This window comes from Piliocolobus tephrosceles, chromosome 18 (genome assembly GCF_002776525.5).
Source record: "Piliocolobus tephrosceles isolate RC106 chromosome 18, ASM277652v3, whole genome shotgun sequence".
NCBI lineage: Eukaryota > Metazoa > Chordata > Mammalia > Primates > Cercopithecidae > Piliocolobus > Piliocolobus tephrosceles.
In genome coordinates this window covers 31791855-31808355 of record NC_045451.1, presented here as the reverse complement: position 1 = coordinate 31808355, position 16501 = coordinate 31791855, and the positions used below count along the sequence as shown (strand labels likewise).

General features: G+C 43.0%; 1 pseudogene; it reads left to right on the top strand.

Moving 5' to 3' along the window:
- The first annotated feature begins 11296 nt into the window (after positions 1–11296).
- Positions 11297–12202, top strand: LOC111539571 (annotated as a pseudogene).
- Positions 12203–16501: the final 4299 nt, after the last annotated feature.

Sequence of the window (16501 nt, the reverse complement as noted above, 5' to 3'; positions counted from 1 at the left end):
TCTTTGAATTAACTAAACCTGGGATGGGGTACCATAGTAAACATTCTCTGCCCATTCATATCCCCTTGGGTCCTTTTACCATTTCTGTGCACCCCTCCCCTGGTTTGGAGTTCTTTTGTTTCTAATATCTTACATTTGTAACTCTCTTCAGAGCTCTGTCCTTTAACTATTGGAGGCACTTTGGCCACATGCACAGAGAGCTGGAAGTGCCTAGGAATTCATGACCTCCTTCCCTCCTGGGGCTCCTACTCAAAGACTGATTGGTCCAGCTTTGTTGCCTTCAAGCATAATTTAAACTCTAGTTCCCATGTGGGATCAGGCCAAAGCTAGGACTTGGCCTGAAATTGCAACCTTTCTTGGCTTCTCTCCCCTTCCTATCATGCTTCCTCTTTCCTTACCAGTTTCTCCTGGAAACACTTTCTTAGTCAATTACTTGCATAGAAATCTTCATTTCAGGGTTTACTTTGAAGAACTTGACCTAAGACAGGAGCCATAACTATGTGGTATCTCAGGCCTCTGTTAATCAGATTTAGATTTTGTTTACTTGTTTGTTATTTTGGCCAAGAAGGAATTAAGTGGACTAGATATCTATTTCAGTCTTAGGAGGTCATAGTCAATGACCATTGCCAAAGATCCCTGTGGTCAATCAACCATCCTGTTACTCTAGCCCCACATCCTATTCAGTAACCACCCCCATCTTGCCTCAGGGAGGTAAATGCAGATTCTAGGCTTTATGTGCCCTGGAATCCCAGCATTGTCATTGAAATCAGAAAATCCATTTCCATCTCAGTTTCTCTCATGAGCATCCTCAACCTATAGAGAAAAGCTCGTACCATTACTTTTGAAGATGATGGCAATACTTTCACCATTGTAATTTCTGGGATGATAAAAGGAGCATCTTCTGGGCTGTCTTGCAATATATAGAAGATGGGTGAATGAGATGCCCATAATATGTCCTCAACATTCCTATGTCCCCAGGGCATTGGATCCTTTCCTGTGTATTTGCTGCTCATAGGGTATGAGGACCAGGAATACTGGCATCATCTGGGAGCCATTTGGAGAAATTCCGAATCTTGGACTCTACCCCAGACCCTACTGAATCAGAATTTTAACAAGACTCTCATGCTATTCATGTGCACATTAAAGTTTGAGAAGCACTAACCTAAATTTGCTGTGCCAGTGAATTTCTGGCATTTCAGCATCTTGCAGTTAGGCCACCCCTGAGCCCAGGTATCGGTCAACTAATTGGAAACAACTAAAGTCACTTCCAGCTGCTCAAGCTAGCATATTGAATTTAGATGTTCTGGTCCACACGGGTGCTAGTAAATTCAGCCTGATCTAAAATTATGTTTCTCCCTCTTTGGTCTAGACCAATATTCTGCAAGTGTTTGAAAATGAAAATGAGCAATAGATTGCATATCCTTTGGTGTGTACATCTCCTTCTGGGCTTGTCTTTGTAATTACAGGTCATAAATTCCAGCCATAAGACTGGAATCTAGCCATGAGCCTGGAAACTATAAGGGTGACAGGGCTAAATCGTGAGGTGAATTGGCTCACTTGGCAAGATGCCTGTTTCAGCCATGATCTTTGGGGTCCTCAAAAAGGCAGGGAGAGCTTCATCAGAAGTGAAAGGAAAGACTCCTTCAGCTGGGGTTTGAAAGCTTGGGAGGCATTTGAATTCTCCTGTTATATCCCATTCCATCCCAATCTACTGTTTCTTAATCCATGCCCAAACTTCTACGTAGGAATAAATGATGCTGTGCATTAACCTGATATTGTAATTCAGCAATCCATAGGATCAAATTTGGAGTTCAGTTTTTGCATGTCTCTGCCTTGCAGCTTCATACTATGACATATTAATTCAGTAGCCATTACTTCTGTTTCCGTCTTGTGCTGAGTATTTAGGACTTAGAGCTTGTCATTCTTATTTCTTTAATCTCTTCAGTGTCACTAAGAAACAACCACCTCCCCAGCTAGTCCTTGAATTAAAAAGCTGCTCCTTGTGCTTTTGATAACTCTTCTATGGCAGATGCCATTTAATCCCCCCAAGCCCTACCTTTAGTGGGCATTCTGTTCCAGTTAACACAGGTAATAATTTACCTAACAGCTTAATCACTGGGTACCATACTGTCTGGATTTGCTGCATTTTACTCACTGCATCCTCAACTGTACCAAATAATCAAGTTCAGATTCCTCCTATTATCTTAAGGGTCTATTCCTTGTCATCACTTCTGAAACAAATTAGAAGCCAGGGTTTTTATCCTGCAACTAGGTCCATTCTGGCTAATTTTAGCACAGAAAGAATTGATTACAAGATATTGAACAGTTCCCAAACTCTCCAAAAAGGCAGGAGAAATACACCCAAGAGGAACATTCAAAATCCTGCTAGAGACCTGGCCTCAGGAAGCCTTTCTAGTGCTGCTTTTATGGGGCACAGACTCTTCTGCTGGCTCTGCTGACCTTACCGCTACCAGCAGTGACTGTTGCTCTGTCTGCTTCCCCTGCTGTCTCTGCACACTCATGACAACAATCATAACTTCCATGCTCATTTCAACAGATTGTACTATTTTGCATTCTTTTGTGTCATAAGTGCCAGAGTCTGGTATGGGGACAGCTGATGGCTGGAGTGTCACAGGCCCATGCCTTAGCTGCAAGGGACACCATGAAAGCAAGTTTTCAGCTTTAATAGTGGGAGAAAATCTCTGTTGCCTGCAAAGATTCACAAGTTGGGAAATTCCCCAAAGGAAGAGCATTCAGAAATTGGCTCCATCATAGCTCATGTGATTGAGTTTAGACATCAAGGGTGAGTGTGGGTGAGATGAGGCTAGAGAGGTAAACAGGGGCCAGATTAGTAGAGCTTCAAGGCTTATTTTAAGGATTGGATTCTTCTAAAATTGGGAAGATTTTTAAAGGGCCTCAAATTGAGAAAAGGCTGTCCCATGATCAATTTTTAACATTATAGTAAGCACATCCCTCTGGAGAGCTTATTGGATGCAGCAAGAGAGGCTGTGAGTGCAGCTGTGAGGCTATTTCACTTATTCAGACGAGAGATGATGGTAGCATGAACAATATTGGTGACAGAGAGGAAGAGCTGAATTCAGTAGACCTGATGATGGTTGGATAGAAGTAGGTGAGGGAGAAGGAAGTGTCTAGGATGCCCTCAGATTTCAGGCTACTGTCCCTGGATGAATGATGGTGCCACTCACTGGGATAGAGGAAACTGTACATGGTTCCGGTTGGGGCAGAGATGTGGGTTGTGTTGTGGGGGGTATTGAAAATCCTCTATCTGCTTTTAAACAAGCTGAACTTGAAGAGTCTTTGGGATATCCAAAAGAAGATTTCAAGAAGGCCGTCTGATATACAGATCTGGATCCCAGTGAAAAGGTCTGGCTGAAAATATGAATTTATAAGCCAACAGCTCATAGGCTGGCACTTGAACATGTAGCTGTGAGTGAGATCATTTGGTGGGAGTGTGTAGGGCAGAACAAAATAGTTCTAGAAAGGCGTTTGGAAGGATGAAACATTTTCTCTTTTCTTTTTTTCTTAGTCTGTGACCTGTGTAAGGGATGAAACATTTTAATGGCCAGTTTAGTGGGCTCTCTTGGTTGCTTTCTCAGAATCAGCATACTCCGTTTCTCTTCCTAGTCCCAGTTTTGTTTAGATATTTCCTTTTTCCTTTTGCAGCTCTGTGCCTCTGCAGAATTTGACTTCACATTCAATTCTACATGCGGCATGATTAGCATAAGGGTAATCCTATTCCTCTTTCCAGTGAATGGTTCAAGAATGGCCATGTGACCTGCCAATGAGAGTGGAGAGCAGACCAGCTGTTAGGCTTTGAGAAAGTTTGTCCTTGCTCCCAAGAGGGTACCAGAGGGAAATCAGTTTAAGTCCTTTGAATATCTTTGAGTCTAGATGTGTTGTCTGGCGCTGCTGCATCTCTCCTGCTGTCAGCTTGAGCATGTAGACATCACTGAGAGTGGCAGGAAGAGAGAGAAAGAGAGATGCTAGAAACCCGGGGCTTTGGAGTCTTTTAATCTGCTAACCCTGAAAGCCTGTTTGACTTCCTTACTTCCTTCTTGTGAGATGACACTTTTTATTAGCTTTTTAGTGGGTTTGAGTTGAGATATCTGTTACTTGCAGCAGAGGAAAATGAGGCTGCACATTTACCCCAGATCCCACAGCTAGTAAGAAAGACACCTGGAATTTGACCTTAAGTTGGTCTGAAGGCAAAGCCCATATGCTAGAACTTTCACCCTGCCCATAAAAGAAACATTTGCGTTTTCATTAGTTATTTTTTGGTAATTCCAGGACAGGAGATGGCAAGGGGGAGATAGTAAATATTTTAGGCTTTGCAGGCCATATGGTCTCTGTCTCAATTATCCAACTCTGCTGTTGTAGCAAAAGTAGTAATAGAAAATATGTAAACGAGTAGGTGTGGTTGTGCACCAGTAAAACTTTATTTACAAAAACAGAGGGTGGGCCTGTGGGTTGTAGTTGGCCAGCACTTGTTCTATTGTAAAAGACTGAGAAAAGAAATTCTGAATTAAGACCCTGTGTTTTAATTACAAGTGTCATTGTAGGAAATAGTGACTGAATCCAATTTAAGCACAGTCATGTGCCATTTAGTGATATTTTAGCCAAGACAGACTGCATATACAACAGTGGTCTTGTAAGATGATAATGGAGCTGAGAAATTCCTATCACCTGGACACATCTTGTTGATCCTGACTCTGTGGAGGTGGCTAATGTGTGTGTTTGTGTCTTAGTGTGGCAGGTCAATTCCCCCTGACAATTGCACAGACAGGCCTGCATACCAGGCACACAGACAGGCCTGCATGGTACTCCAGTTAGACAGACAGATTTCCACAGCACCGCCTTAACATTGAGCAAATAGTTAAACCCGGGGAAATCGGTGCCCAGACATCAAAGCTAGAAATGAAACATATGGTCAGTAGGAGCCTCGCATGGACCTCTCCCTAACCCGGAGCAAGTCAAAATAACAGGCAGTCTTCACATTCCTAGTGCCAGGATCTGTCTTGGTTCAATGGAAGCTGAGACAAGTCAAGGTAACAGAGGCAGCTGTTTGAATAGATTCACTGGAGAGTCTAAGGCAGCTCTCTGGACCAAGCTGTACAGGAGATAAGATAGAAATAATCTCTCTGGTACCGTGGTAGACAGGCCTTGAAGGTACTGGGCCCTTTTAATCAGACTAAGCATTTTTTGCCTCTGACCTTCTAGTTGAAACAAAATTAGTTACCAATAGACTTAGGCAAATGCTATACTGCATATAGGCACATAACCCCAACCTATGAAAGCCGGAAGAAAATTGTTAACACTTTGAGTTGGTCTGGTGGAATTATCTCCAGCCTTCTCCCTGTATCTGGTTACAGCAATACATTCTCTTATTTCCTAGTTTGTCTGCTTTTTATTATTGGGCAAATGCAGCCGGACCCAGCTTGGTTCTGGGAACATTAGTTTTTTTAAAAAATTAAAAATATAGACCGGGCGTGGTGGTTCATGCTTGTAACTCCAGCACTTTGGGAGGCCAGGTGGGTGGATCACCTGAAGTCAAGAGTTCAAGACCAGCCTGGCCAACACAGTGAAACCCCATTTCTACTAAAAATACAAAAAATAGCAGAGCATGGTGGCAGGCTCCTGTAATCCCAGCTACTCGGGAGGCTGAGATAGGAGAATCGCTTGAACCCAGGAGGCGGAGGTTGCAGTGAGTCGAGATCATGCCACTGCACTACAGCTTGGGGGACAGAGCTAGACTCCGTCTCAAACGAAAGAAAAATCCTTACAGAATAAAGATACAAAGAAAATATTTTTGTACAGCTGTACAATGTGTGTTTTAAACTATTATTATAAAAGAGTCAAAGAGTGTTTAAAAATTTAAGTTTATAAAGTAAAAATGTTACAGTAAGCTAGTTATGATTGAAGAGAATTTTTAATAAATGTAATGTAGCCTAAGTGTACAGTGTATATAAAATCTACAGTAGTGTCCAGTAATGTCCTAGGCCTTCACATTCACTCACAACTCACTCACTGACTCACCCAGAACAACTTCTAGTCCTGCAAGCTTCATTCATGTTAAGTACCCTGTACAGGTGTACAATTAAGAAACAATTTTTAACTATACTTACACTGTGCCTTTTCTATGTTTAGATGTGTTTGGAGACACCAATACTTGCCATTGTGTTACAATTGCCTACAGTTTTCAATACAGTAACAAGATGTACGGGTTTGTAGCTTAGGAGCAATAGGGTATCCCATAGAGCCTAGGTGTGTGGCAGGCTGTACCATCTAAGTTTGTGGAAGTGCACTGTATGACGTTCAAGCAATGATGAAATGACCTAATGATACATTTCTCAGAATGTATCCCTGTTGTACTTGCTGCAACCTGTGAAATTTCAACACACAACCAAATTCTATTTTGCATTTTTAAAGTTTTTTATCTATGTCCCAGAATAGCAAGAGTTGGATCAACATAACACAAATTGATTTCTAAATATTGAGTAATTAAGAATGATTCACAAATACAGCGTTATAACCAAGTGCCCTAGGGCATTTGCAGAGCTGGGAGGCTGGGTTATGGTGGCTGCCTGAGGATTCTGGGAGATGAGGTTGTCTTTATCACCACTTCCTCCTCGCTTCCCTAAGGCAGCAAAGGGTGCTGGATCCTCCCCAGCTAGAGGTGTAATTAGGAGTGGGGTGGGGCTGGGGCAGTTAAGATCCCACCCCTGTCTCTTCCTAGTGCATGTTCAGATAATTTTGGACAACCAGAACTTTCAACTTGTTCTACAGCAACCATCAAAGAATTATTAATAAATGCTCTTTTTGGGGGGAGCTTGTAAGGTCTTTGATCTGTGGGAAGAGAAACACTTACTCTTTATTTTGTTTCTAACCTAGAGCTTGGAACAATAATCAAAGTGTGAGTCAGTGAGGGTCTGTTGGCCAGAGTAGTCAAAAAGAAAGGTGAGACGAAAACCTGAAGAAATCAAGAACAGACCTGAATGATGTTGCAATAGCTGGGGGTAGTGAAAAAATTTTAAATGCTTCCACTTTCTGCACAGCCAGACATTCTCAGAGAACGCACATTTTATGATGGACTCTCCACAGAGCGGAATATTTAATATTTCAATCTAGCAATAATACAGTCAAGAGCTGTCAATAACAAGCGCCACTTTTCTACCTGCCTTGATGAAGGTGGGCTCTGGCCTCTCTCCAGTGGGTGCCTTTCTGCCTGGCCTGTGCTTGTCAGCTGGGGAAGCATTCCCGGCCCCTGAATCCTGCTCCAGGCTGACTTCCCAGCACCCACCTCTGAGTTGGCCTGTCTTGTCTGTCACCACCAGAGAGAAGGCCCCTCGGGCTTCAGGGCTGAGCAGAAAGATACAGTGAGGCCAGCTTAAACTCCACCATTCCCAAACACTGGATCAGGCTCCCACTGGTGCAGGTTAATTCCAGCCATTGTGTCCTGCACAGGTAGTTCAGGAGGGAGAGCCACAAAGCTGAACATGATAAGTGTTTCATTTTACAGGATGCTTTCTGAAGACTGGGCTAGAAGAGGAGATTTCAAAACACAACACAATTAGCCCCACATCACAGGTGTGTACTAAGCAAAACCACAGCCCCAGAGCAGTCTTGGCTCTGAGTTGCATCACAAAGCCGAGGGCCTGGCCGGGAGCACAGGCTGTCACTTTCAAAAGAGATTCTTAGACAGAAAGTCATCACTTATTCATGCTTCATAATCACACACACACATTCAAATCCCTTAAACACAGGACGCTGCATCACTTCAATTAACAGAAAAGTGAGGCCATTTGCAGCCCAAATTCTGCCAGCTGCTGATGGTAGGAGAGCTCCCGCAAGGAGGCAGTAAGCTGTCAAGCCCAGTGCTACAGCGGCCTATTGAAATACAGGAAAGGGCCAGATGCAGCGGCTCATGCCTGTAATCCTAGCACTTTAGGGAGGCCCAGGCAGGCAGATCACTTGAGTTCAGGAGTTTGTGACTGGCCTAGGCAACACGGTGAAATCCCATCTCTATACAAAGTACAATTAGCTGGGTGGTCCTAGCTATTTGGGGGGCTGAGGTGGGAGGATGGCTTGAGGCTGTGAGGCAGAGGTTACAGTGAGCCAAGATCATGCTACTGCCCTCCAGCCTGGGTGACAGACCCAGACCCTGTTTTCAAAACAAAACAAAACAAAAAGATAAACAAAGAAATCCAGAAAAGACTAACCTCCTCAGCTCTAGTAAAGATATTTGGGCATTTTTGTGTTTTTCTTAATTTGTGTTACAAAACCAGAAAGTCTTAGTATTTGACTGTGAAAGCTGCCATAATCAAAATGGAGTCACTAATGTGAAGAAAACTGTAACAAACAGAGCTCGGGAAGGCCATGGGAAGAGTATTCTCACATGTGTATGCCTGAGTTTAAAAACTCTACAAAACCACAATCTTGCACAAAGACCATCACAACCTTACACAAAATATACTTCTGCAAGGACATCTGCCCGGCAACTGCCTGTTCACCATCAGACTGGTGGTGACCCTCATAGCCAAGGATAATTATTTCAAGACAATTGTGTAATGTATTGTACAATTGTGTAGTTTTCTTCGGCATGCATGTTCCCATTGCAATACCTAGGCGCAAATAAATCTCTTTTCTTTTAGAGATCCTCTCTCTCTGTTATTTAGGTTGACATGAGCTTTACTTGATAGGTAAGAAGAGGTACAAATTAGAAATAGCAGACCTATTAGAGAAAGTGAAGCAGCAGCAAACTCATTATCACATGAATGGATGTTCTGTGTCGTCAGAATAAAAAGCTGGGACATTTTACTGGGACCTAAATGGCTTCAAATCAATGCCCCATACAACTGTAGGCATTAGATAGAACAAAACAAAACACCAACAGTGAAACACACAATACTCCAGGAATCATGATAACCAAGTAGGTCTTTATTGATAAAACTTTTACAAAGCCATTGTTGACACAGTGTACCTCAAGTATTGGAGGGAGATGGCCTGAGTATAACCCTTTGTCCTAACATTTATTGATGAGAATCATCTGGTTGGAAGGCCCTTGTAGAGACCACTTAGTTCAATAACTCTTAACCAGGTGACATTACCCACCCCCTCTCCTGGCATGGGGCATTTGGAAATGTTTGGGTGTGGTTCTGGTTTTCATGACCGAGGATGGGCAACTTTATGGCTGACAATTAGAGATCAGATGTCAAGGGGTATTAAACATCCTTAACCCCTATGCATGAGCAGTTCCACATAAGAATGATTCCAACTGAAAAGTCAGTAGTGCCTCTGTGTTAGTCTGTTCTCATGCTGCTAATAAAGACGTACCTGAGACTGGGTCATTTATAAAGGAAAGAGGTTTAGTTGACTCACAGTTCCATATGGCTGGGGAGGCCTCACAATCATACCAGAAGGTGAATGAAGAGCGAAGTCACATCTTACATGTTGGCCAGCAAGAGAGTTTGTGCAAGGGAACACCCATGTATAAAACCATCAGATCTCTTGAGGCTTATTCACTACCACGAGAAAGGTATAGGGGAAACCGCCCCATGATTCAATTATCTCCACCTGGCCCTACCCTTGACATGTGGGGATTATTACAATTCAAGGTGAGAGTTGGGTGGAGACACAGCCAAATCATATCAGCCTCCATTGGAAAACACTAACTTAGACCAATCACCCCATTATACAGATGAGAAAGCTGAGCCCTCAGGTTATAAAGATTTTTATCTAAGATCACCCATGTCAGTGACAAAGCTGGGCCCAGGACCCAAGATTCCTGACTCCCACTTCATGGTATCCTTCCTTAAGTTTCCAGTGACCACCTTTCATAAAATTAGGACTGAGTTTGACAAGTGGGAGGGCACACCTGTGTAAACCAAAAGTATCTGAGACAGGTCTTAGTCAGTTTAGAAAGTTTACTTTGCTAAGGTTAAGGATGCAACCATGACACATCCTCAGGAGGTCCTGACAACATGTTCCCAAGGTGGGTGGGGTACAGCTTGGTTTTATACATTGTAGGGAGATGTGAGACATCAATCAATACATGTAAGATGTACATTGGTTGGGTCTAGAAAGGTGGGACAACTCAGGGGTGGGGGGCTTCCAGGTCATTGGTAGATTTAAATATTTTCTGATTGGCAATTGGTTAAAAGTTATTATCAATAGAAAGAAATGTCTGGGTTATGATAAGGGGTTGTAGAGACCAAGTATTTATCAGGCAGATGAAGCCCCCAGGTAGCAGGCTTCAGAGAGAATGGATTGCAAATGTTTCTTACCAGAGTAAAGAGTCTGTTCTGGCCGGGCGCGGTGGCTCAAGCCTGTAATCCCAGCACTTTGGGAGGCCGAGACGGGCGGATCACGAGGTCAGGAGATCGAGACCCTCCTGGCTAACACGGTGAAACCCCGTCTCTACTAAAAATACAAAAAATTAGCCGGGCGAGGTGGTGGGCGCCTGTGGTCCCAGCCACTCGGGAGGCTGAGGCAGGAGAATGGCGTGAACCCAGGAGGCAGAGGTTGCGGTGAGCTGAGATCCGGCCACTGCACTCTAGCCTGGGCGACAGAGCAAGACTCCGTCTCAAAAAAAAAAAACAAAAACAAAAACAAAAACAAAAACAAAAAAAAAAAGAGTCTGTTCTGTCAGTAATTAAAAAGGGAGGAGAGTATAATGAGGCATGCCCAGCTCCCCATTCCCATCACGGCCTGAACTAACTAGTTTTTCAGGTTAACTTTGGAATGCCGTTGGCCCTGAGGAGGGGTCTATTCAGATGGTTGGGGGGCCTTAGAATATTATTTTTGGCTCATACTGGGACAACAGGATAGCATTTTAAGTCAGGACTGCCCTGAGAGTGCCTCCCAGCTCTGTATTAGGCTGACCTGGTGCCTGCACTCCAAAGCCTTACCTGCTGAGATCTACTAACAAGGCAGTCTTGGTGAGCAGACCAGATGGTGGAGAACCATTGTTTTATCGTAGGGAGGAGGAGAGGCTGAAACTCTTGGTCCTCCTGGAGAGGTGCCATAGTCATAGCACCCCAGGGTGCAGACCCTGCACCCCACAGGCAAAGCTTCTTGCTCCTCTCTTGGGGTAGAACTTTCTGCACTCCAAACAAATGGATGAGGCATGAAACAGTAGGTTCACCTGAAGCTATCAGACAACAGGCATTTGATTTTTTACACGCTTTTTTGTAAAGACACATGCAACTATCTCCAGGCATCCTGTGAGAGTGACATCGTCTTTAAAACTCTGCATGGCAATCCCTGACACACTGCTGTTATGCCCAGGGAAGACAGGGAGACCTGGAAGTCCAACTACTTCCTTAAGATTATCCAACATTTGGATGATTATCCAAAATGCTTGATTGTGGGAGTGAACAATGTGGGCTCCAAGCAGATGCAGCAGATCCAAATGTCCCTGCAAGGGAAGGATGGTGGACAAGAGCACCATGATGAATGAGGCTATCCAAGGACATCTGGGAAACAACCCAGCTCTGGGGAAACCATTGTCTCATTTCATTTCCAGGGGAATGTAGGTTTTGTGTTCACCAAAGAAGACCTCACTGAGATCAGGGACTTGCTACCACTTATGCTGGTGCCATTGCCCCACGTGAAGTCACTGTGCTCACCTGGAACCCTGGTCTGGGGCCCAAGAAGACCTTTCTTTCAGGTTTTTGGCATCAGGAACTAAGATGTACGGGGGCTCCACTGAAATCCTGAGTGACGTACCACTGATTAAGACTGGAGACAAAGTGGGAGCCAGTGAAGCTACACTGGTGATCATGCAGAACATCTCCCCCTCCTCCTTTGAGCTAATCATCCAGTCGGTGTTTGACAACTGCAGCATCTACAACCCTGAAGTGCTTGACGTGGCAGAGGAAACTCTGCATCCTTGCTTCCTGGAGGGTGTCTGCAATGCTCCCAGTCTCTGTCTGCAGACTGGTTACCCAAGTATTGCATCAGTTCCCTATTCTATCATCAGCGGGTACAAATGGGTGCTGCCTTTGTGAAGACTGATTATACCTTCCTGCTTGCTGGAAAGGTCAAGTCTATCTTTGCTGCTCCATCTGCATTTGTGGCTGCTGCTTCTGTGGACACTGCTGCTACTACTGCTGCTGCAGCCCCAGACAAAGTTGAAGTCAAGGAAGAGTCAGAGGAGGATATGGAATTTGGTCTCTTTGACTAATCACCAAAAAGCAACAAACTCAGCTAGCTTTATCTGCAAAACAAGGAAATAAAGGCTTGCTTCTCTTAAAAAGAAAAGAAAAGAAAAGAAAAAAGACACATGCAAACAAAAAGAAAGAAATGACCCCCTGAGGTGAGGTAGTGTCAGTTTTTCAGCTGAAACAGAGAACAAAAGTTATTTAAAGAGCTTGCAACTTTCTGGTAACTCCTGCTTGAAATGCTGGCCTGTTCTGAATTCCCTGTACTTTGTACCTTCCATGGCATGGATCATGTTCTGTTCTTCCTCTGTAATAATTTATGCACACTTAGCTGCTCCTGGTGTTAGATCCCAAGCTCCTGCAGTGCAGAGACTCTATTTTAGTCAACTTAAGCCAACACAGTGCCTCACATAGGCACACAGTAGACTTTTCAGAAATGCTTGTTGCATAAACAAGTGCAGACCAGCTAACTCAGAACTGAGTATTTTTCTTCCTGCTGCTGATATGCTGGGGCACTCACAGATATGGGGACCATCCCACTCTCCTTTCATTCCTTAAGGTTTCTCATATGGTTTGCATATTTGTCCACTCTAAAATCTCATGTTGAATTGTGATCCCCAATGTTAGAAGTGAGACCTCATGGGAGGTGTTTGGGTCATGGGAGAGGGTCCTTCATGAATGGCTGGGTACAGTCCTGTTGGTAACGAGAGTGAGTTCTCACTCTATTAGTTCACTTGAGATTTGATTGCTTAAAAAAGCCTGGCACCTCCCCTCTCTCTCTTGCTCCCTCTCTTGCCATGTGATATGCTGGCTCCCCTTCCCTTCTACCATGATTGTAAGCTTCCTGAGGCCTCACCATAAGCCAGGCAGATGCTGGTGCCATGCTCATATAGCCTGCAGAACTATGAGCTGAATAAACCTCTTTTCTTAATAAATTACCTAGTCTCAGGTATTCTGTTATAGCAACACAAATGGACTTATATAGTATCAAATAGGTCTAGAGTCAGATGGCTGGAGTTGAATCCTGCCTGTACTGTTGACTGTTTGACCTTGAAGAAGTTACTTAATCTCTTTGGGCTTCAGGGTCCATATCTGTACAATGACCATGATAACTGTACTTATAAGACTGCTGAGAGGATTCAGTATGGGATAATACATGTGTCATTCCAGAGTATTTTCCAACACCAAAAACCAGTTCTCCAATTCTCTGGACACCAACTGGGTGTCCTACAATTTGATTCAATTCTGACACTAACTCTAGGTAGTTAGTGTCAGATTCCACAGATTTAAGGGTTCGGTCCCACAAGACTGCCTCAACTGCAGACACCAGTCACAAATACAGGGTCACTGAACTTCTGAGCAACTGGAGCACTGGCCATAAATGTGCAGTTCCCACAACCCTCTCCTCAGGTTTGATAATCTGCTAGAATGCATTTCAGATCTCAGGAAAATATTTTTGTTTGCTACTTTATTGTAAAGGATACAACTCAGGAAAAGCCAAACGGAAAAGGTGCATAGGGCAAGGTCTGAGGAGTGCAGAGTGTTTCTGTGCCCTCTCTGCGTGCACCACTCTCCCAGCACCTCCATGTGTTTGCTAACCTGAAAGCTCTCCAAACCTCATTGTTCAAGAGTTTTTATAGAGCTCAATCTCCAGTCCTCCTGCAGAGGGTAGTAGGTGGGGCTGAAGATTCCCACTCTCTAATCACTCTGTCCTTCTGGTGATCAGCCCCTTCCTGAGGCTACCTAGGAGTCCTAAGTCACTGCATTAGCATAAACTCAGGTGTGACTGAAAGGGGTTCCTTATGAATAACAACACATCATTATTCAGAAAATTCCAACAGTTTTAGGAGCAATGTGTTGGCAACTGGAGACAAAGACCAAATATATTTCTTGTTATACTTAGCACTGTGCCTGGCTGGTGTCATAAACCTTTAGTGAATGAATGTTATCTGTCGTCATCAACATCACCATTACCTTCCTCAGTTAAGTTTACTGTCTTGCAATTGAGGTTTTCTAAGGTGTAGATTGAAGATATGAATCACAGTTTTTCATTAAAACAGGAAAGCACTCAGAAAAATACAAGGGTCAGGGCACTGAGACCTGACATTCAAAATCTGTTAATTTCAAACAAAATGTCTCAGCCTGAAAGGCCACACTCAGGACAAAAGACCATATGGTGACTTGGTTGGTGGCATCAGGCAGAGTGCTGGAAGAATCATTCTTAGGCTCAACTGTTTTTAATTTAAATGATCTGGAAAGGAGAGTAAGCCACACATTATGTACACCCAGAGGTGTGTTAAGCATTAAAGACAACTCAGAAATAACAAGACGTTAAAAAATACTTGTCTCCAAGATGAAAAATAAAGTGTCATTTGACAGAGAATGTTGAGAATGCCAATCCATGTTAATTAGCATGGGTTTCTGAGTCCCTGGCTTGACAGCAATAATTTCTAGGCAGGCTAAGATTTTAATTAAAATTGAAGAAGAATTACTGCAGTCTCTTGAGTGCTGACAATCAACAAGAAACTCATCAGGTTGGAAGAAGCTGGTGAGAATTTGCAGGTGGTTGGAATAAGGTCAGGTAGAACTTCTCATGGTTCTAGGCATCCTTAGAAATTATTTAGTTTAAGACTATTATTTTACAGGAAAAGAAATGAAAGTCTTGGGAGGTGATGTGACTTGCCCACATCCTACACAGTAAGTTAGTGACATAATTCAGTCAGCCAACCTCCACCCAGCACTCCCCTCACTTACACCATTTTAAGGAACCTTGTATAAGTTGGAGTTGGCTCCTCCTGTCTCTCAGCTTTTTTCTATTTCCAGTCTTAGGAGATTTTTTTCAGATGTAGATAATTTTTGATATGCTCATTATATTTCCTGAGTTTTGAATGCTTTGAACATTTTTATATAATAAATTGATCTCCCATTATGGGAAATACGTAATTCTTTTCTGCCAGAGTCTCTCTATGCAACTTTCTCGATAGACATTTACCTATAAAGGTAAATTTTTTTAATCACTGAAGGAGATTTCAGGCATCCATGTCCCATCAGATCCTGCTGGCGCCTCGAAGTCAAGGCCTCTGTTTCCTTTTTCACCCAGAAAAGACACATTGAGTTGGGGGCCTGGCATCAGACTGGCTGTGACCTTCTGTGATACACTTCACCCTTTTTGGCCTCAGTTTTCCCCTCTGCAAAGAAGAGTTTGGGAAAGTTAAAGGCCAAGGTCTATCCTAGTCTCACAGGTAGTGTTCCACACTCACTTTGTTTAAAAGCCAGCTCTACCCTTGCAAACTTACCAAACTGACTGGGGTCATATGGATTTTGCAGCAGAATGAAATGTGAAATTAATGTTCTTCCCATTAATAAATTATGCAAGACTCAGAGGCATCTTCCCCCCAGAGGCCCTTACTTGTAAAAATTTCTCCCCCTCTGTTAAATATATCAGAAACTAAACTGTAAAGAAGTTATATGGACTCATATATGAGTGAAGGAAACATTCAATCCTCCGGGAAGATGGGAGTAAGAACAACTTGAAACAGATATAATGGAAACAAATCCGTTCCTTGCTATTCCTTGAAATGCAGAAAGGAAAACATAAATAGCACTCATATATTAGAGGGGAGGAAAGAGCACAGTCAGGAAGCTGTGTTGGGGAAACTGCTCCAGGTCCTTTTGCATCCCCAGCTTTGAGCTTAGCCTTTATTTGTTGTAACATTATTAATAGCAAAGATAATTTTTTTGAATTTCCTCCACAAGGTAGGACCAAATGCTTTTCAAATGTGAAGATCTATTATTATAATCACTACCACTATCTTTATTATCATCATCAATATCACGTAGGGTCCATCTCTGCACTCCCTGAACAAAAATGGGGACAACGTTGTGCTTTTCACTCTAATCTTGTGGTTGAGATTAGAGTAGTGGTCATGCAAGCCACTGATGGTAATGAGATGGACTCTTGCTATGAAAATTCAAGTCCAAAAAAAAGTAGAGAAGACCTTCCTTGTCTCCCTAAGTTGCCCAGGTCTAAATATACTGACAAAGAAGATGTCTAAAATACAGCCTTAGCCACAAGGAGGAAGTTGCAAAATAGCATGTACATGTATGATAGCATTTTTGTGAAAAACAACAGCAAGTCTTCGTGTCAGGATACACATAGAAAAATATTTTGAAGAGTAAATGCTAAATCTTTTACAGTGATTACTTTTATGAGGATGGAATTATGGAAGATGTTAGCTTTCTAGTTTCTGTATTTCCAAAATTTTTTAGGAACAAATCATATATAATTAGAAAACTAAAGTTTAAAAGAAAAGTTTTTCAGG